The sequence below is a fragment of the Streptopelia decaocto genome (genome assembly GCF_964273445.1).
Source record: "Streptopelia decaocto genome assembly, chromosome: 22".
NCBI classification, from domain to species: domain Eukaryota; kingdom Metazoa; phylum Chordata; class Aves; order Columbiformes; family Columbidae; genus Streptopelia; species Streptopelia decaocto.
This window is the reverse complement of record NC_138677.1, coordinates 321,565-344,692: the sequence shown is the minus strand read 5'-3', so window position 1 is coordinate 344,692 and position 23,128 is coordinate 321,565.

Here is a 23,128-nt window from a genome sequence, read left to right as displayed (position 1 = left end):
TGACAATTTCCAAAGTTTCCCCAGGATTTCCCAAATTTTGGCGGGAACTCCAAACATGTCAACATTGATTTTGAGAAACTCCACTGGAGTTTGAGAGATTTTGACGTGAAAGTGTCACCATTTTGTCGGGGATTTGGAACATTTCCTGAGCATTTCCAAAGTTTCCCCAGTATTTCCCAGGTTTTGGCGGGAACTCCAAACATGTCAACATTGATTTTAAGAATCTCCACTGGAGTGTGAGAGATTCTGATGTGAAATTGTCACCATTTTGTCGGGGATTTGGAACATTTCCTGAGCATTTCCAAAGTTTCCCTGGGATTTCCCAAATTTTGGCGGGAAATCCAAACATGTCAACATTGATTTTAAGAACCTCCACTGGAGTTTGAGAGATTTTGACGTGCAAGTGTCACCATTTTGTCGGGGATTTGGAACATTTCCTGAGAATTTCCAAAGTTTCCCCGGGATTTCCCAAATTTTGAAGAGAACTCCAAACATGTCACCATTGATTTTAAGAATCTCCACTGGAGTTTTAGAGATTTTGACGTGCAAGTGTCACCATTTTGTCAGGGATTTGGAACATTTCCTGAGAATTTCCAAAGTTTCCCTGGGATTTCCCAAATTTTGGCGGGAAGTCCAAACATGTCAACATTGATTTTAAGAATCTCCACTGGAGTTTGAGAGATTTTGACGTGAAAGTGTCACCATTTTGGCGGGGATTTGGAACATTTCCTGAGAATTTCCAAAGTTTCCCCGGGATTTCCCAAATTTTGAAGAGAACTCCAAACATGTCACCATTGATTTTAAGAATCTCCACTGGAGTTTTAGAGATTTTGACGTGCAAGTGTCACCATTTTGTCGGGGATTTGGAACATTTCCTGAGCATTTCCAAAGTTTCCCTGGGATTTCCCAAATTTTGGCGGGAACTCCAAACATGTCAACATTGATTTTAAGAATCTCCACTGGAGTTTGAGAGATTTTCACGTGAAAGTGTCACCATTTTGGCGGGGATTTGGAACATTTCCTGACCATTTTCAAAATTTCCCCGGGATTTCCCTAATGTTGGAGCGAACTCCAAACATGTCACCATTGATTTTAAGAATCTCCACTGGAGTTTGAGAGATTTTGACGTGAAAGTGTCACCATTTTGTCGGGGATTTGGAATATTTCCTGAGAATTTCCAAGGTTTCCCCGGGATTTCCCTAATGTTGGAGCGAACTCCAAACATGTCAACATTGATTTTAAGAATCTCCACTGGAGTGTGAGAGATTTTGACGTGCAAGTGTCACCATTTTGTCGGGGATTTGGAACATTTCCTGAGAATTTCCAAGGTTTCCCCGGGATTTCCCTAATGTTGGAGCGAACTCCAAACATGTCACCATTGATTTTAAGAATCTCCACTGGAGTTTGAGAGATTTTGACGTGCAAGTGTCACCATTTTGTCGGGGATTTGGAACCTTTCCTGAGAATTTCAAAAGTTTCCCCGGGATTTCCCAAATTTTGGAGGGAACTCCAAACATGTCAACATTGATTTTAAGAATCTCCACTGGAGTTTGAGAGATTTTGACGTGCAAGTGTCACCATTTTGTCGGGGATTTGGAACATTTCCTGAGAATTTCCAAAGTTTCCCTGGGATTTCCCAAATGTTGGAACGAACTCCAAACATGTCACCATTGATTTTAAGAATCTCCACTGGAGTCTGAGAGATTTTGACGTGAAAGTGTCACCATTTTGTCGGGGATTTGGAACATTTCCTGAGAATTTTCAAAGTTTCCCCAGGATTTCCCAAATTTTGGAGGGAACTCCAAACATGTCAACATTGATTTTGAGAAACTCCACTGGAGTTTGAGTGATTTTCACGGGTAAGTGTCACCATTTTGTCGGGGATTTGAAACATTTCCTGAGCATTTCCAAAGTTTCCCCAGGATTTCCCAAATTTTGGAGGGAACTCCAAAAATGTCAACATTGATTTTAAGAATCTCCACTGGAGTGTGAGAGATTCTGATGTGAAAGTGTCACCATTTTGTCGGGGATTTGGAACATTTCCTGAGCATTTCCAAAGTTTCCCCGGGATTTCCCAAATTTTGGCGGGAACTCCAAACATGTCAACATTGATTTTAAGAATCTCTACTGCAGTTTGAGAGATTTTGACGTGAAACTGTCACCATTTTGTCAGGGTTTTGGAACATTTCCTGAGAATTTCCAAAGTTTCCCCGGGATTTCCCAAATTTTGAAGAGAAATCCAAACATGTTCACCACTGATTTTAAGAATGTCCACTGGAGTTTGAGAGATTTTGACGTGCAAGTGTCACCATTTTGTCAGGGATTTGATACCTTTCCTGAGAATTTCCAAAGTTTCCCCGGGATTTCCCAAATTTTGGAGGGAACTCCAAAAATGTCAACATTGATTTTAAGAATCTCCACTGGAGTTTGAGAGATTTTGACGTGAAAGTGTCACCATTTTGGCGGGGATTTGGAACATTTCCTGAACATTTCCAAAGTTTCCCTGGGAATTCCCAAATTTTGAACAGAAATCCAAACATGTCAACATTGATTTTAAGAATCTCCACTGGAGTTTGAGAGATTTTGACGTGCAAGTGTCACCTATTTGTCGGGGATTTGGAACATTTCCTGAGAATTTCCAAAGTTTCTTCAGGATTTCCCAAATTTTGGAGGGAACTCCAAACATGTCAACATTGATTTTCAGAACCACCACTGGAGTCTGAGAGATTTTGACGTGAAAGTGTCACCATTTTGTCGGGGATTTGGAACATTTCCTGACAATTTCCAAAGTTTCCCCAGGATTTCCCAAATTTTGGCGGGAACTCCAAACATGTCAACATTGATTTTAAGAATCTCCACTGGAGTTTGAGAGATTTTGACGTGAAAGTGTCACCATATGTCGGGGATTTGGAACATTTCCTGAGCATTTCCAAAGTTTCTTCAGGATTTCCCAAATTTTGGAGGGAACTCCAAACATGTCAACATTGATTTTAAGAATCTCCACTGGAGTGTGAGAGATTCTGATGTGAAAGTGTCACCATTTTGTCGGGGATTTGGAACATTTCCTGAGCATTTCCAAAGTTTCCCTGGGATTTTCCAAATTTTGGCGGGAAATCCAAACATGTCAACATTGATTTTCAGAACCTCCACTGGAGTTTGAGAGATTTTGACGTGCAAGTGTCACCATTTTGTCGGGGATTTGGAACATTTCCTGAGAATTTCCAAAGTTTCCCCGGGATTTCCCAAATTTTGAAGAGAACTCCAAACATGTCACCATTGATTTTAAGAATCTCCACTGGAGTTTTAGAGATTTTGACGTGCAAGTGTCACCATTTTGTCAGGGATTTGGAACATTTCCTGAGAATTTCCAAAGTTTCCCCGGGATTTCCCGAATTTTAAAGAGAACTCCAAACATGTTCACCACTGATTTTAAGAATGTCCACTGGAGTTTTAGAGATTTTGACGTGCAAGTGTCACCATTTTGTCGGGGATTTGGAACCTTTCCTGAGAATTTCCAGAGTTTCCCCGGGATTTCCCAAATTTTGGAGGGAACTCCAAACATGTCAACATTGATTTTAAGAATCTCCACTGGAGTTTGAGAGATTTTGACGTGAAAGTGTCACCATTTTGTCGGGGATTTGGAACATTTCCTGAGCATTTCCAAAGTTTCCCTGGGATTTCCCAAATTTTGGCGGGAACTCCAAACATGTCAACATTGATTTTAAGAATCTCCACTGGAGTTTGAGAGATTTTCACGTGAAAGTGTCACCATTTTGGCGGGGATTTGGAACATTTCCTGACCATTTTCAAAATTTCCCCGGGATTTCCCTAATGTTGGAGCGAACTCCAAACATGTCACCATTGATTTTAAGAATCTCCACTGGAGTTTGAGAGATTTTGACGTGAAAGTGTCACCATTTTGTCGGGGATTTGGAACATTTCCTGAGCATTTCCAAGGTTTCCCCGGGATTTCCGTAATGTTGGAGCGAACTCCAAACATGTCAACATTGATTTTAAGAATTTCCACTGGAGTGTGAGAGATTTTGACGTGCAAGTGTCACCATTTTGTCGGGGATTTGGAACATTTGCTGAGAATTTCCAAGGTTTCCCCGGGATTTCCCTAATGTTGGAGCGAACTCCAAACATGTCACCATTGATTTTAAGAATCTCCACTGGAGTTTGAGAGATTTTGACGTGAAAGTGTCACCATTTTGTCGGGGATTTGGAACATTTCCTGAGCATTTCCAAAGTTTCCCCAGGATTTCCCAGGTTTTGGCGGGAACTCCAAACATGTCAACATTGATTTTAAGAATCTCCACTGGAGTGTGAGAGATTCTGATGTGAAATTGTCACCATTTTGTCGGGGATTTGGAACATTTCCTGAGCATTTCCAAAGTTTCCCTGGGATTTCCCAAATTTTGGCGGGAAATCCAAACATGTCAACATTGATTTTAAGAACCTCCACTGGAGTTTGAGAGATTTTGACGTGCAAGTGTCACCATTTTGTCGGGGATTTGGAACATTTCCTGAGAATTTCCAAAGTTTCCCCGGGATTTCCCAAATTTTGAAGAGAACTCCAAACATGTCACCATTGATTTTAAGAATCTCCACTGGAGTTTTAGAGATTTTGACGTGCAAGTGTCACCATTTTGTCAGGGATTTGGAACATTTCCTGAGAATTTCCAAAGTTTCCCCGGGATTTCCCGAATTTTAAAGAGAACTCCAAACATGTTCACCACTGATTTTAAGAATGTCCACTGGAGTTTTAGAGATTTTGACGTGCAAGTGTCACCATTTTGTCGGGGATTTGGAACCTTTCCTGAGAATTTCCAGAGTTTCCCCGGGATTTCCCAAATTTTGGAGGGAACTCCAAACATGTCAACATTGATTTTAAGAATCTCCACTGGAGTGTGAGAGATTTTGACGTGAAAGTGTCACCATTTTGTCGGGGATTTGGAACATTTCCTGAGCATTTCCAAAGTTTCCCTGGGATTTCCCAAATTTTGGCGGGAACTCCAAACATGTCAACATTGATTTTAAGAATCTCCACTGGAGTTTGAGAGATTTTCACGTGAAAGTGTCACCATTTTGGCGGGGATTTGGAACATTTCCTGACCATTTTCAAAATTTCCCCGGGATTTCCCTAATGTTGGAGCGAACTCCAAACATGTCACCATTGATTTTAAGAATCTCCACTGGAGTTTGAGAGATTTTGACGTGAAAGTGTCACCATTTTGTCGGGGATTTGGAATATTTCCTGAGAATTTCCAAGGTTTCCCCGGGATTTCCCTAATGTTGGAGCGAACTCCAAACATGTCAACATTGATTTTAAGAATCTCCACTGGAGTGTGAGAGATTTTGACGTGCAAGTGTCACCATTTTGTCGGGGATTTGGAACATTTGCTGAGAATTTCCAAGGTTTCCCCGGGATTTCCCTAATGTTGGAGCGAACTCCAAACATGTCACCATTGATTTTAAGAATCTCCACTGGAGTTTGAGAGATTTTGACGTGCAAGTGTCACCATTTTGTCGGGGATTTGGAACCTTTCCTGAGAATTTCCAAAGTTTCCCCGGGATTTCCCAAATTTTGGAGGGAACTCCAAACATGTCAACATTGATTTTAAGAATCTCCACTGGAGTTTGAGAGATTTTGACGTGCAAGTGTCACCATTTTGTCGGGGATTTGGAACATTTCCTGAGAATTTCCAAAGTTTCCCTGGGATTTCCCAAATGTTGGAACGAACTCCAAACATGTCACCATTGATTTTAAGAATCTCCACTGGAGTCTGAGAGATTTTGACGTGCAAGTGTCACCATTTTGTCGGGGATTTGGAACATTTCCTGAGAATTTTCAAAGTTTCCCCAGGATTTCCCAAATTTTGGCGGGAACTCCAAACATGTCAACATTGATTTTGAGAAACTCCACTGGAGTTTGAGTGATTTTCACGGGTAAGTGTCACCATTTTGTCGGGGATTTGAAACATTTCCTGAGCATTTCCAAAGTTTCCCCAGGATTTCCCAAATTTTGGCGGGAACTCCACTCATGTCAACATTGATTTTAAGAATCTCCACTGGAGTGTGAGAGATTCTGATGTGAAAGTGTCACCATTTTGTCGGGGATTTGGAACATTTCCTGAGCATTTCCAAAGTTTCCCCGGGATTTCCCAAATTTTGGCGGGAACTCCAAACATGTCAACATTGATTTTAAGAATCTCTACTGCAGTTTGAGAGATTTTGACGTGAAACTGTCACCATTTTGTCAGGGTTTTGGAACATTTCCTGAGAATTTCCAAAGTTTCCCCGGGATTTCCCAAATTTTGAAGAGAAATCCAAACATGTTCACCACTGATTTTAAGAATGTCCACTGGAGTTTGAGAGATTTTGACGTGCAAGTGTCACCATTTTGTCAGGGATTTGATACCTTTCCTGAGAAATTCCAAAGTTTCCCCGGGATTTCCCAAATTTTGGAGGGAACTCCAAAAATGTCAACATTGATTTTAAGAATGTCCACTGGTGTTTGAGAGATTTTGACGTGAAAGTGTCACCATTTTGGCGGGGATTTGGAACATTTCCTGAACATTTCCAAAGTTTCCCTGGGAATTCCCAAATTTTGAACGGAAATCCAAACATGTCAACATTGATTTTAAGAATCTCCACTGGAGTTTGAGAGATTTTGACGTGCAAGTGTCACCTATTTGTCGGGGATTTGGAACATTTCCTGAGAATTTCCAAAGTTTCTTCAGGATTTCCAAATTTTGGAGGGAACTCCAAACATGTCAACATTGATTTTCAGAACCACCACTGGAGTCTGAGAGATTTTGACGTGAAAGTGTCACCATTTTGTCGGGGATTTGGAACATTTCCTGACAATTTCCAAAGTTTCCCCAGGATTTCCCAAATTTTGGCGGGAACTCCAAACATGTCAACATTGATTTTAAGAATCTCCACTGGAGTTTGAGAGATTTTGACGTGAAAGTGTCACCATATGTCGGGGATTTGGAACATTTCCTGAGCATTTCCAAAGTTTCTTCAGGATTTCCCAAATTTTGGAAAGAACTCCAAACATGTCAACATTGATTTTAAGAATCTCCACTGGAGTGTGAGAGATTCTGATGTGAAAGTGTCACCATTTTGTCGGGGATTTGGAACATTTCCTGAGCATTTCCAAAGTTTCCCTGGGATTTCCCAAATTTTGGCGGGAAATCCAAACATGTCAACATTGATTTTAAGAACCTCCACTGGAGTTTGAGAGATTTTGACGTGCAAGTGTCACCATTTTGTCGGGGATTTGGAACATTTCCTGAGAATTTCCAAAGTTTCCCCAGGATTTCCAAAATTTTGAAGAGAACTCCAAACATGTCACCATTGATTTTAAGAACCTCCACTGGAGTTTGAGAGATTTTGACGTGCAAGTGTCACCATTTTGTCGGGGATTTGGAACCTTTCCTGAGAATTTCCAAAGTTTCCCTGGGATTTCCCAAATGTTGGAACGAACTCCAAACATGTCACCATTGATTTTAAGAATCTCCACTGGAGTTTGAGAGATTTTGACGTGCAAGTGTCACCATTTTGTCGGGGATTTGGAACATTTCCTGAGAATTTCCAAAGTTTCCCCAAGATTTCCCAAATGTTGGAGCGAACTCCAAACATGTCAACATTGATTTTAAGAATCTCCACTGGAGTTTGAGAGATTTTGACGTGAAACTGTCACCATTTTGTCGGGGATTTGGAACATTTCCTGAGAATTTCCAACGTGTCCCCGGGATTTCCCAAATTTTGAAAAAAACTCCAAACATGTCACCATTGTTTTTAAGAATCTCTACTGGAGTTTGAGAGATTTTGACGTGCAAGTGTCACCATTTTGTCGGGGATTTGGAACATTTCCTGAGAATTTCCAAAGTTTCCCCGGGATTTCCCAAATTTTGGAGGGAACTCCAAACATGTCACCATTGATTTTAAGAATCTCCACTGGAGTTTGAGAGATTTTGACGTGCAAGTGTCACCTATTTGTCGGGGATTTGGAACATTTCCTGAGAATTTCCAAAGTTTCTTCAGGATTTCCCAAATTTTGGAGGGAATTCCAAACATGTCAACATTGATTTTCAGAACCACCACTGGAGTCTGAGAGATTTTGACGTGAAAGTGTCACCATTTTGTCAGGGATTTGGAACATTTCCTGACAATTTCCAAAGTTTCCCCAGGATTTCCCAAATTTTGGCGGGAACTCCAAACATGTCAACATTGATTTTGAGAAACTCCACTGGAGTTTGAGAGATTTTGACGTGAAAGTGTCACCATTTTGTCGGGGATTTGGAACATTTCCTGAGCATTTCCAAAGTTTCCCCAGGATTTCCCAGATTTTGGCGGGAACTCCAAACATGTCAACATTGATTTTAAGAATCTCCACTGGAGTGTGAGAGATTCTGATGTGAAATTGTCACCATTTTGTCGGGGATTTGGAACATTTCCTGAGCATTTCCAAAGTTTCCCTGGGATTTCCCAAATTTTGGCGGGAAATCCAAACATGTCAACATTGATTTTAAGAACCTCCACTGGAGTTTGAGAGATTTTGACGTGCAAGTGTCACCATTTTGTCGGGGATTTGGAACATTTCCTGAGAATTTCCAAAGTTTCCCCGGGATTTCCCAAATTTTGAAGAGAACTCCAAACATGTCACCATTGATTTTAAGAATCTCCACTGGAGTTTTAGAGATTTTGACGTGCAAGTGTCACCATTTTGTCAGGGATTTGGAACATTTCCTGAGAATTTCCAAAGTTTCCCCGGGATTTCCCGAATTTTAAAGAGAACTCCAAACATGTTCACCACTGATTTTAAGAATGTCCACTGGAGTTTTAGAGATTTTGACGTGCAAGTGTCACCATTTTGTCGGGGATTTGGAACCTTTCCTGAGAATTTCCAGAGTTTCCCCGGGATTTCCCAAATTTTGGAGGGAACTCCAAACATGTCAACATTGATTTTAAGAATCTCCACTGGAGTGTGAGAGATTTTGACGTGAAAGTGTCACCATTTTGTCGGGGATTTGGAACATTTCCTGAGCATTTCCAAAGTTTCCCTGGGATTTCCCAAATTTTGGCGGGAACTCCAAACATGTCAACATTGATTTTAAGAATCTCCACTGGAGTTTGAGAGATTTTCACGTGAAAGTGTCACCATTTTGGCGGGGATTTGGAACATTTCCTGACCATTTTCAAAATTTCCCCGGGATTTCCCTAATGTTGGAGCGAACTCCAAACATGTCACCATTGATTTTAAGAATCTCCACTGGAGTTTGAGAGATTTTGACGTGAAAGTGTCACCATTTTGTCGGGGATTTGGAATATTTCCTGAGAATTTCCAAGGTTTCCCCGGGATTTCCCTAATGTTGGAGCGAACTCCAAACATGTCAACATTGATTTTAAGAATCTCCACTGGAGTGTGAGAGATTTTGACGTGCAAGTGTCACCATTTTGTCGGGGATTTGGAACATTTGCTGAGAATTTCCAAGGTTTCCCCGGGATTTCCCTAATGTTGGAGCGAACTCCAAACATGTCACCATTGATTTTAAGAATCTCCACTGGAGTTTGAGAGATTTTGACGTGCAAGTGTCACCATTTTGTCGGGGATTTGGAACATTTCCTGAGAATTTCCAAAGTTTCCCCGGGATTTCCCAAATTTTGGAGGGAACTCCAAACATGTCAACATTGATTTTAAGAATCTCCACTGGAGTTTGAGAGATTTTGACGTGCAAGTGTCACCATTTTGTCGGGGATTTGGAACATTTCCTGAGAATTTCCAAAGTTTCCCTGGGATTTCCCAAATGTTGGAACGAACTCCAAACATGTCACCATTGATTTTAAGAATCTCCACTGGAGTCTGAGAGATTTTGACGTGAAAGTGTCACCATTTTGTCGGGGATTTGGAACATTTCCTGAGAATTTTCAAAGTTTCCCCAGGATTTCCCAAATTTTGGTGGGAACTCCAAACATGTCAACATTGATTTTGAGAAACTCCACTGGAGTTTGAGTGATTTTCACGGGTAAGTGTCACCATTTTGTCGGGGATTTGAAACATTTCCTGAGCATTTCCAAAGTTTCCCCAGGATTTCCCAAATTTTGGCGGGAACTCCACTCATGTCAACATTGATTTTAAGAATCTCCACTGGAGTGTGAGAGATTCTGATGTGAAAGTGTCACCATTTTGTCGGGGATTTGGAACATTTCCTGAGCATTTCCAAAGTTTCCCCGGGATTTCCCAAATTTTGGCGGGAACTCCAAACATGTCAACATTGATTTTAAGAATCTCTACTGCAGTTTGAGAGATTTTGACGTGAAACTGTCACCATTTTGTCAGGGTTTTGGAACATTTCCTGAGAATTTCCAAAGTTTCCCCGGGATTTCCCAAATTTTGAAGAGAAATCCAAACATGTTCACCACTGATTTTAAGAATGTCCACTGGAGTTTGAGAGATTTTGACGTGCAAGTGTCACCATTTTGTCAGGGATTTGATACCTTTCCTGAGAATTTCCAAAGTTTCCCCGGGATTTCCCAAATTTTGGAGGGAACTCCAAAAATGTCAACATTGATTTTAAGAATGTCCACTGGAGTTTGAGAGATTTTGACGTGAAAGTGTCACCATTTTGGCGGGGATTTGGAACATTTCCTGAACATTTCCAAAGTTTCCCTGGGAATTCCCAAATTTTGAACGGAAATCCAAACATGTCAACATTGATTTTAAGAATCTCCACTGGAGTTTGAGAGATTTTGACGTGCAAGTGTCACCTATTTGTCGGGGATTTGGAACATTTCCTGAGAATTTCCAAAGTTTCTTCAGGATTTCCCAAATTTTGGAGGGAACTCCAAACATGTCAACATTGATTTTCAGAACCACCACTGGAGTCTGAGAGATTTTCACGTGAAAGTGTCACCATTTTATCGGGGATTTGGAACCTTTCCTGAGAATTTCCAAAGTTTCCCTGGGATTTCCCAAATGTTGGAACGAACTCCAAACATGTCACCATTGATTTTAAGAATCTCCACTGGAGTTTGAGAGATTTTGACGTGCAAGTGTCACCATTTTGTCGGGGATTTGGAACATTTCCTGAGAATTTCCAAAGTTTCCCCAAGATTTCCCAAATGTTGGAGCGAACTCCAAACATGTCACCATGGATTTTAAGAATCTCCACTGGAGTTTGAGAGATTTTGACGTGAAAGTGTCACCATTTTGTCGGGGATTTGGAACATTTGCTGAGAATTTCCAAGGTTTCCCCGGGATTTCCCTAATGTTGGAGCGAACTCCAAACATGTCACCATTGATTTTAAGAATCTCCACTGGAGTTTGAGAGATTCTGACGTGCAAGTGTCACCATTTTGTCGGGGATTTGGAACCTTTCCTGAGAATTTCCAAAGTTTCCCCGGGATTTCCCAAATTTTGGAGGGAACTCCAAACATGTCACCATTGATTTTAAGAATCTCCACTGGAGTTTGAGAGATTTTGACGTGCAAGTGTCACCATTTTGTCGGGGATTTGGAACATTTCCTGAGAATTTCCAACGTTTCCCCGGGATGTCCCAAATTTTGAAAAAAACTCCAAACATGTCACCATTTTTTTTAAGAATATCTACTGGAGTTTGAGAGATTTTGACGTGCAAGTGTCACCATTTTGTCGGGGATTTGGAACATTGCCGGAGAATTTCCAAAGTTTCCCTGGGATTTCCCAAATTTTGGAGGGAACTCCAAACATGTCAACATTGATTTTAAGAACCTCCACTGGAGTTTTAGAGATTTTGACGTGCAAGTGTCACCATTTTGTCGGGGATTTGGAACATTTCCTGAGAATTTCCAAAGTTTCCCCGGGATTTCCAAAATTTTGAAGAGAACTCCAAACATGTCACCATTGATTTTAAGAACCTCCACTGGAGTTTGAGAGATTTTGACGTGCAAGTGTCACCATTTTGTCGGGGATTTGGAACATTTCCTGACAATTTCCAAAGTTTCCCCAGGATTTCCCAAATTTTGGCGGGAACTCCAAACATGTCAACATTGATTTTGAGAAACTCCACTGGAGTTTGAGAGATTTTGACGTGAAAGTGTCACCATATGTCGGGGATTTGGAACATTTCCTGAGCATTTCCAAAGTTTCCCCAGGATTTCCCAAATTTTGGCGGGAACTCCAAACATGTCAACATTGATTTTAAGAATCTCCACTGGAGTGTGAGAGATTCTGATGTGAAAGTGTCACCATTTTGTCGGGGATTTGGAACATTTCCTGAGCATTTCCAAAGTTTCCCTGGGATTTCCCAAATTTTGGCGGGAAATCCAAACATGTCAACATTGATTTTAAGAACCTCCACTGGAGTTTTAGAGATTTTGACGTGCAAGTGTCACCATTTTGTCGGGGATTTGGAACATTTCCTGAGAATTTCCAAAGTTTCCCCGGGATTTCCCAAATTTTGAAGAGAACTCCAAACATGTCACCATTGATTTTAAGAACCTCCACTGGAGTTTGAGAGATTTTGACGTGCAAGTGTCACCATTTTGTCGGGGATTTGGAACATTTCCTGAGAATTTCCAAAGTTTCCCCGGGATTTCCCAAATTTTGAAAAAAACTCCAAACATGTCAACATTGATTTTAAGAATCTCCACTGGAGTTTGAGAGATTTTGACGTGCAAGTGTCACCATTTTGTCGGGGATCTGGAAACTTTCCTGAGAATTTCCAGAGTTTCCCCGGGATTTCCCAAATTTTGGAGGGAACTCCAAACATGTCACCATTGATTTTAAGAATCTCCACTGGAGTGTGAGAGATTTTGACGTGAAAGTGTCACCATTTTGTCGGGGATTTGGAACATTTCCTGAGCATTTCCAAAGTTTCCCTGGGATTTCCCAAATTTTGGCGGGAACTCCAAACATGTCAACATTGACTTTAAGAATCTCCACTGGAGTCTGAGAGATTTTCACGTGAAAGTGTCACCTTTTTGTCGGGGATTTGGAACATTTCCTGACCATTTTCAAAATTTCCCCGGGATTTCCCTAATGTTGGAGCGAACTCCAAACATGTCACCATTGATTTTAAGAATCTCCACTGGAGTGTGAGAGATTTTGACGTGCAAGTGTCACCATTTTGTCGGGGATTTGGAACCTTTCCTGAGAATTTCCAAGGTTTCCCCGGGATTTCCCTAATGTTGGAGCGAACTCCAAACATGTCACCATTGATTTTAAGAATCTCCACTGGAGTTTGAGAGATTTTGACGTGCAAGTGTCACCATTTTGTCGGGGATTTGGAACCTTTCCTGAGAATTTCCAAAGTTTCCCCGGGATTTCCCAAATTTTGGAGGGAACTCCAAACATGTCAACATTGATTTTAAGAATCTCCACTGGAGTTTGAGAGATTTTGACGTGCAAGTGTCACCTATTTGTCGGGGATTTGGAACATTTCCTGAGAATTTCCAAAGTTTCTTCAGGATTTCCCAAATTTTGGAGGGAACTCCAAACATGTCAACATTGATTTTCAGAACCACCACTGGAGTCTGAGAGATTTTGACGTGAAAGTGTCACCATTTTGTCGGGGATTTGGAACATTTCCTGACAATTTCCAAAGTTTCCCCAGGATTTCCCAAATTTTGGCGGGAACTCCAAACATGTCAACATTGATTTTGAGAAACTCCACTGGAGTTTGAGAGATTTTGACGTGAAAGTGTCACCATATGTCGGGGATTTGGAACATTTCCTGAGCATTTCCAAAGTTTCCCCAGGATTTCCCAAATTTTGGCGGGAACTCCAAACATGTCAACATTGATTTTAAGAACCTCCACTGGAGTTTTAGAGATTTTGACGTGCAAGTGTCACCATTTTGTCGGGGATTTGGAACATTTCCTGAGAATTTCCAAAGTTTCCCCGGGATTTCCAAAATTTTGAAGAGAACTCCAAACATGTCACCATTGATTTTAAGAACCTCCACTGGAGTTTGAGAGATTTTGACGTGCAAGTGTCACCATTTTGTCGGGGATTTGGAACCTTTCCTGAGAATTTCCAAGGTTTCCCCGGGATTTCCCTAATGTTGGAGCGAACTCCAAACATGTCACCATTGATTTTAAGAATCTCCACTGGAGTTTGAGAGATTTTGACGTGCAAGTGTCACCATTTTGTCGGGGATTTGGAACCTTTCCTGAGAATTTCCAAAGTTTCCCCGGGATTTCCCAAATTTTGGAGGGAACTCCAAACATGTCAACATTGATTTTAAGAATCTCCACTGGAGTTTGAGAGATTTTGACGTGCAAGTGTCACCTATTTGTCGGGGATTTGGAACATTTCCTGAGAATTTCCAAAGTTTCTTCAGGATTTCCCAAATTTTGGAGGGAACTCCAAACATGTCAACATTGATTTTCAGAACCACCACTGGAGTCTGAGAGATTTTGACGTGAAAGTGTCACCATTTTGTCGGGGATTTGGAACATTTCCTGACAATTTCCAAAGTTTCCCCAGGATTTCCCAAATTTTGGCGGGAACTCCAAACATGTCAACATTGATTTTGAGAAACTCCACTGGAGTTTGAGAGATTTTGACGTGAAAGTGTCACCATATGTCGGGGATTTGGAACATTTCCTGAGCATTTCCAAAGTTTCCCCAGGATTTCCCAAATTTTGGCGGGAACTCCAAACATGTCAACATTGATTTTAAGAACCTCCACTGGAGTTTTAGAGATTTTGACGTGCAAGTGTCACCATTTTGTCGGGGATTTGGAACATTTCCTGAGAATTTCCAAAGTTTCCCCGGGATTTCCAAAATTTTGAAGAGAACTCCAAACATGTCACCATTGATTTTAAGAATCTCCACTGGAGTGTGAGAGATTTTGACGTGAAAGTGTCACCATTTTGTCGGGGATTTGGAACCTTTCCTGAGAATTTCCAGGGTTTCCCCGGGATTTCCCTAATGTTGGAGCGAACTCCAAACATGTCACCATTGATTTTAAGAATCTCCACTGGAGTTTGAGAGATTTTGACGTGCAAGTGTCACCATTTTGTCGGGGATTTGGAACATTTCCGGAGAATTTCCAACGTTTCCCCGGGATTTCTCAAATTTTGAAGGGAACTCCAAACATGTCAACATTGATTTTAAGAATCTCCACTGGAGTTTGAGAGATTTTGACGTGAAAGTGTCACCTATTTGTCGGGGATTTGGAACATTTCCTGAGAATTTCCAGGGTTTCCCCGGGATTTCCCAAATGTTGGAGCGAACTCCAAACATGTCAACATTGATTTTAAGAATCTCCACTGGAGTTTGAGAGATTTTGACCTGAAAGTGTCACCATTTTGTCGGGGATTTGGAACCTTTCCTGAGAATTTCCAAAGTTTCCCCGGGATTTCCCAAATTTTGGAGGGAACTCCAAACATGTCACCATTGATTTTAAGAATCTCCACTGGAGTTTGAGAGATTTTGACGTGAAAGTGTCACCATTTTGTCGGGGATTTGGAACATTTCCTGAGAATTTCCAAAGTTTCCCTGGGAATTCCCAAATTTTGAAGGGAAATCCAAACATGTCACCATTGATTTTAAGAATCTCCACTGGAGTTTGAGAGATTTTGACCTGAAAGTGTCAAAATTATGTCAGGGATTTGGAACATTTCCGGAGAATTTCCAAAGTTTCCCCGGGATTTCCCAAATTTTGAAGGGAAGTCCAAACATGTCACTATTGATTTTAAGAATCTCCACTGGAGTTTGAGAGATTTTGACGTGAAACTGTCACCATTTTGTCGGGGATTTGGAACATTTCCTGAGCATTTCCAAAGTTTCCCCAGGATTTCCCAAATTTTGGAGGGAACTCCAAACATGTTCACCACTGATTTTAAGAATGTCCACTAAAGTTTGAGAGATTTTGACGTGAAAGTGTCACCATTTTGTCGGGGATTTGGAACCTTTCCTGAGAATTTCCAGGGTTTCCCCGGGATATCCCAAATGTTGGAGCGAACTCCAAACATGTCAACATTGATTTTAAGAATCTCCACTGGAATTTGAGAGATTTTGACGTGCAAGTGTCACCATTTTGTCGGGGATTTGGAACATTTCCTGAGAATTTCCAACGATTCCCCGGGATTTCCCAAATTTTGGCGGGAACTCCAAACATGTCACTATTGATTGTAAGAATCTCTACTGCAGTTTGAGAGATTTTGACGTGAAAGTGTCACCATTTTGTCGGGGATTTGGAACATTTCCTGTCCATTTTCAAAATTTCCCCGGGATTTCCAAAATTTTGGAGGGAACTCCAAACATGTCACCATTGATTTTAAGTATCTCCACGGGAGTTTGAGAGATTTTGACGTGAAATTGTCAACATTTTGTCGGGGATTTGGAACATTTCCTGAGAATTTCCAAAGTTTCCCTGGGAATTCCCAAATTTTGAAGGGAAATCCAAACATGTCAACATTGATTTTGAGAATCTCCACTGGAGTTTGAGAGATTTTGACGTGAAAGTGTCACCATTTTGTCAGGGATTTGGAACATTTCCTGCGAATTTCCAAAGTTTCCCCGGGATTTCCCGCATTTTGAAGAGAACTCCAAACATGTTCACCACTGATTTTAAGAATGTCCACTGGAGTTTTAGAGATTTTGACGTGCAAGTGTCACCGTTTTGTCAGGGATTTGGAACCTTTCCTGAGAATATCCAAAGTTTCCCCAGGATTTCCCGAATTTTGGAGGGAACTCCAAAAATGTCAACATTGATTTTAAGAATCTCCACTGGAGTTTGAGAGATTTTGACGTGCAAGTGTCACCATTTTGTCGGGGATTTGGAACATTTCCTGAGAATTTCCAACGATTCCCCGGGATTTCCCAAATTTTGGCGGGAACTCCAAACATGTCACCATTGATTTTAAGAATCTCCACGGGAGTTTGAGAGATTTTGACGTGAAATTGTCACCATTTTGTCGGGGATTTGGAACATTTCCTGAGAATTTCCAAAGTTTCCCTGGGAATTCCCAAATTTTGAAGGGAAATCCAAACATGTCACCATTGATTTTAAGAATCTCCACTGGAGTTTGAGAGATTTTGACCTGAAAGTGTCAAAATTATGTCAGGGATTTGGAACATTTCCGGAGAATTTCCAAAGTTTCCCCGGGATTTCCCAAATTTTGAAGGGAAGTCCAAACATGTCACTATTGATTTTAAGAATCTCCACTGGAGTTTGAGAGATTTTGACGTGAAACTGTCACCATTTTGTCGGGGATTTGGAACATTTCCTGAGCATTTCCAAAGTTTCCCCAGGATTTCCCAAATTTTGGAGGGAACTCCAAATATGTTCACCACTGATTTTAAGAATGTCCACTGGAGTTTGAGAGATTTTGACGTGAAAGTGTCACCATTTTGTCGGGGATTTGGAACATTTCCGGAGAATTTCCAGGGTTTCCCCGGGATATCCCAAATGTTGGAGCGAACTCCAAACATGTCAACATTGATTTTAAGAATCTCCACTGGAATTTGAGAGATTTTGACGTGCAAGTGTCACCATTTTGTCGGGGATTTGGAACATTTCCTGAGAATTTCCAACGATTCCCCGGGATTTCCCAAATTTTGGCGGGAACTCCAAACATGTCACTATTGATTGTAAGAATCTCTACTGCAGTTTGAGAGATTTTGACGTGAAAGTGTCACCATTTTGTCGGGGATTTGGAACATTTCCTGTCCATTTTCAAAATTTCCCCGGGATTTCCAAAATTTTGGAGGGAACTCCAAACATGTCACCATTGATTTTAAGTATCTCCACGGGAGTTTGAGAGATTTTGACGTGAAATTGTCAACATTTTGTCGGGGATTTGGAACATTTCCTGAGAATTTCCAAAGTTTCCCTGGGAATTCCCAAATTTTGAAGGGAAATCCAAACATGTCAACATTGATTTTGAGAATCTCCACTGGAGTTTGAGAGATTTTGACGTGAAACTGTCACCATTTTGTCAGGGATTTGGAACATTTCCTGCGAATTTCCAAAGTTTCCCCGGGATTTCCCGCATTTTGAAGAGAACTCCAAACATGTTCACCACTGATTTTAAGAATGTCCACTGGAGTTTTAGAGATTTTGACGTGCAAGTGTCACCATTTTGTCAGGGATTTGGAACCTTTCCTGATAATTTCCAAAGTTTCCCCGGGATTTCCCAAATTTTGGAGGGAACTCCAAACATGTCAATATTGATTTTAAGAATCTCCACTGGAGTGTGAGAGATTTTGACGTGAAAGTGTCACCATTTTGTCGGGGATTTGGAACAGTTCCTGAGAAATTCCAAAGTTTCCCTGGGATTTCCCAAATTTTGTCGGGAACTCCAAACATGTCAACATTGATTTTAAGAATCTCCACTGGAGTTTGAGAGATTTTGACCTGAAAGTGTCACCATTTTGGCGGGGATTTGGAATATTTCCTGAGAATTTCTAGGGTTTCCCCGGGATTTCCCAAATGTTGGAACGAACTCCAAACATGTCAACATTGATTTTAAGAACCTCCACTGGAGTTTGAGAGATTTTGACGTGCAAGTGTCACCATTTTGGCGGGGATTTGGAACCTTTCCTGAGAATATCCAAAGTTTCCCCAGGATTTCCCGAATTTTGGAGGGAACTCCAAAAATGTCAACATTGATTTTAAGAATCTCCACTGGAGTTTGAGAGATTTTGACGTGCAAGTGTCACCATTTTGTCGGGGATTTGGAACATTTCCTGAGAATTTCCAACGATTCCCCGGGATTTCCCAAATTTTGGCGGGAACTCCAAACATGTCACCATTGATTTTAAGAATCTCCACGGGAGTTTGAGAGATTTTGACGTGAAATTGTCACCATTTTGTCGGGGATTTGGAACATTTCCTGAGAATTTCCAAAGTTTCCCTGTGAATTCCCAAATTTTGAAGGGAAATCCAAACATGTCACCATTGATTTTAAGAATCTCCACTGGAGTTTGAGAGATTTTGACCTGAAAGTGTCAAAATTATGTCAGGAATTTGGAACATTTCCGGAGAATTTCCAAAGTTTCCCCGGGATTTCCCAAATTTTGAAGGGAAGTCCAAACATGTCACTATTGATTTTAAGAATCTCCACTGGAGTGTGAGAGATTTTGACGTGAAAGTGTCACCATTTTGTCGGGGATTTGGAACATTTCCTGAGTATTTCCAAAGTTTCCCTGGGATTTCCCAAATTTTGGCAGGAACTCCAAACATGTCAACATTGATTTTAAGAATCTCCACTGGAGTTTGAGAGATTTTGACGTGCAAGTGTCACCATTTTGTCGGGGATTTTGAACATTTCCTGAGAATTTCCAACGTTTCCCCGTCGTTTCCCAAATTATGAAAAAAACTCCAAACATGTCACCATTGTTTTTAAGAATCTCTACTGGAGTTTGAGAGATTTTGACCTGAAAGTGTCACCATTTTGTCGGGGATTTGGAACATTTCCTGAGAATTTCAAAGGTTTCCCTGGGTTTTCCCAAATATTGAAGGGAACTCCAAACATGTCAACATTAAATTTAAGAATCTCCACTGGAGTTTGAGAGATTTTGACGTGAAAGTGTCACCATTTTGTCGGGGATTTGGAACATTTCCTGAGCATTTTCAAAATTTCCCCGGGATTTCCCAAATATCGGATGGAAGTCCAAACATGTCACCATTGATTTTAAGAATCTCCACTGGAGTTTGAGAGATTTTGACGTGCAAGTGTCACCATTTTGTCGGGGATTTGGAACATTTCCGGAGAATTTCCAACGTTTCCCCGTGGTTTCCCAAATTTTGAAAAAAACTCCAAACATGTCAACATTGATTTTAAGAATCTCTACTGGAGTTCGAGAGATTTTGACGTGAAAGTGTCACCATTTTGTCGGGGATTTGGAACATTTCCTGAGAATTTCCAAAGTTTCCCCGGGATTTCCCAAATTTTGGAGGGAACTCCAAACATGTCAACATTGATTTTAAGAATCTCCACTGGAGTTTGAGAGATTTTGACATGAAAGTGTCACCATTTTGGTGGGGATTTGGAACATTTCCTGAGAATTTCCAAAGTTTCCCTGGGAATTCCCAAATTTTGAACGGAAATCCAAACATGTCAACATTGATTTTAAGAATCTCCACTGGAGTTTGAGAGATTTTGACGTGAAAGTGTCACCATTTTATCGGGGATTTGGAACATTTCCTGAGAATTTCCAAAGTGTCCCCGGGATTTCCCAAATGTTGGAGCGAACTCCAAACATGTCAACATTGATTTTAAGAATCTCCACTGGAGTTTGAGAGATTTTGACGTGAAACTGTCACCATTTTGTCAGGGATTTGGAACATTTCCTGAGAATTTCCAACGTTTCCCCGGGATTTCCCAAATTTTGAAAAAAACTCCAAACATGTCACCATTGTTTTTAAGAATCTCTACTGGAGTTGGAGAGATTTTGACGTGCAAGTGTCACCATTTTGTCGGGGATTTGGAAAATTTCCTGAGAATTTCCAAAGTTTCCCCGGGATTTCCCAAATTTTGGAGGGAACTCCAAACATGTCACCATTGATTTTAAGAATCTCCACTGGAGTGTGAGAGATTTTGACGTGCAAGTGTCACCTATTTGTCGGGGATTTGGAACATTTCCTGAGAATTTCCAAAGTTTCTTCAGGATTTCCCAAATATTGGAGGGAACTCCAAACATGTCAACATTGATTTTAAGAATCTCCACTGGAGTTTGAGAGATTTTCACGTGAAAGTGTCACCTTTTTGTCGGGGATTTGGAACATTTCCTGAGAATTTTCAAAGTTTCCCCGGGATTTCCCTAATGTTGGAGTGAACTCCAAACATGTCAACATTGATTTTAAGAATCTCCACTGGAGTTTGAGAGATTTTGACGTGAAAGTGTCACCATTTTGTCGGGGATTTGGAACATTTCCTGAGAATTTCCAACGTTTCCCCGGGATTTCCCTAATGTTGGAGCGAACTCCAAACATGTCACCATTGATTTTAAGAATCTCCACTGGAGTTTGAGAGATTTTGATGTGCAAGTGTCACCATTTTGTCGGGGATTTGAACCTTTCCTGAGAATTTCCAAAGTTTCCCCGGGATTTCCCAAATTTTGGAGGGAACTCCAAACATGTCAACATTGATTTTAAGAATCTCCACTGGAGTGTGAGAGATTTTGGCCTGAAAGTGTCAAAATTATGTCAGGGATTTGGAACATTTCAGGAGAATTTCCAAAGTTTCCCCGGGATTTCCCAAATTTTGAAGGGAACTCCAAGCATGTCAACATTGATTTTAAGAATCTCCACTGGAGTTTGAGAGATTTTGACGTGAAAGTGTCACCATTTTGTCGGGGATTTGGAACAGTTCCTGAGCATTTCCAAAGTTTCCCCGGGATTTCCCAAATTTTGGAGGGAACTCCAAACATGTCACCATTGATTTTAAGAATCTCCACTGGAGTGTGAGAGATTTTGACGTGAAAGTGTCACCATTTTGTCGGGGATTTGGAACATTTCCTGAGCATTTCCAAAGTTTCCCTGGGATTTCCCAAATTTTGGCAGGAACTCCAAACATGTCAACATTGATTTTAAGAATCTCCACTGGAGTTTGAGAGATTTTGACGTGAAAGTGTCACCATTTTGTCGGGGATTTGGAACATTTCCTGAGCATTTTCAAAATTTCCCCGGGATTTCCCAAATATTGGATGGAACTCCAAACATGTCAACATTGATTTTAAGAATCTCCACTGGAGTTTGAGAGATTTTGACGTGCAAGTGTCACCATTTTGTCGGGGATTTGGAACATTTCCGGAGAATTTCCAACGTTTCCCCGTGGTTTCCCAAATTTTGAAAAAAACTCCAAACATGTCAACATTGATTTTAAGAATCTCTACTGGAGTTTGAGAGATTTTGACGTGAAAGTGTCACCATTTTGTCGGGGATTTGGAACATTTCCGGAGAATTTCCAACGTTTCCCCGGGATTTCCCAAATTTTGGAGGGAACTCCAAACATGTCAACATTGATTTTAAGAATCTCCACTGGAGTTTGAGAGATTTTGACATGAAAGTGTCACCATTTTGGTGGGGATTTGGAACATTTCCTGAGAATTTGCAAAGTTTCCCTGGGAATTCCCAAATTTTGAACGGAAATCCAAACATGTCAACATTGATTTTAAGAATCTCCACTGGAGTTTGAGAGATTTTGACGTGAAAGTGTCACCATTTTATCGGGGATTTGGAACATTTCCTGAGAAATTCCAAAGTGTCCCCGGGATTTCCCAAATGTTGGAGCGAACTCCAAACATGTCAACATTGATTTTAAGAATCTCCACTGGAGTTTGAGAGATTTTGACGTGAAACTGTCACCATTTTGTCGGGGATTTGGAACATTTCCTGAGAATTTCCAACGTTTCCCCGGGATTTCCCAAATTTTGAAAAAAACTCCAAACATGTCACCATTGTTTTTAAGAATCTCTACTGGAGTTGGAGAGATTTTGACGTGCAAGTGTCACCATTTTGTCGGGGATTTGGAACATTTCCTGAGAATTTCCAAAGTTTCCCCGGGATTTCCCAAATTTTGGAGGGAACTCCAAACATGTCACCATTGATTTTAAGAATCTCCACTGGAGTTTGAGAGATTTTGACGTGCAAGTGTCACCTATTTGTCGGGGATTTGGAACATTTCCTGAGCATTTCCAAAGTTTCCCCGGGATTTCCCAAATTTTGGAGGGAACTCCAAACATGTCAACATTGATTTTAAGAATCTCCACTGGAGTTTGAGAGATTTTGACCTGAAAGTGTCAAAATTATGTCAGGGATTTGGAACATTTCAGGAGAATTTCCAAAGTTTCCCCGGGATTTCCCAAATTTTGAAGGGAACTCCAAGCATGTCAACATTGATTTTAAGAATCTCCACTGGAGTTTGAGAGATTTTGACGTGAAACTGTCACCATTTTGTCGGGGATTTGGAACAGTTCCTGAGCATTTCCAAAGTTTCCCCGGGATTTCCCAAATTTTGGCAGGAACTCCAAACATGTCAACACTGATTTTAAGAATCTCCACTGGAGTTTGAGAGATTTTGACGTGAAAGTGTCACCATTTTGTCGGGGATTTGGAACATTTCCTGAGCATTTTCAAAATTTCCCCGGGATTTCCCAAATATTGGATGGAACTCCAAACAT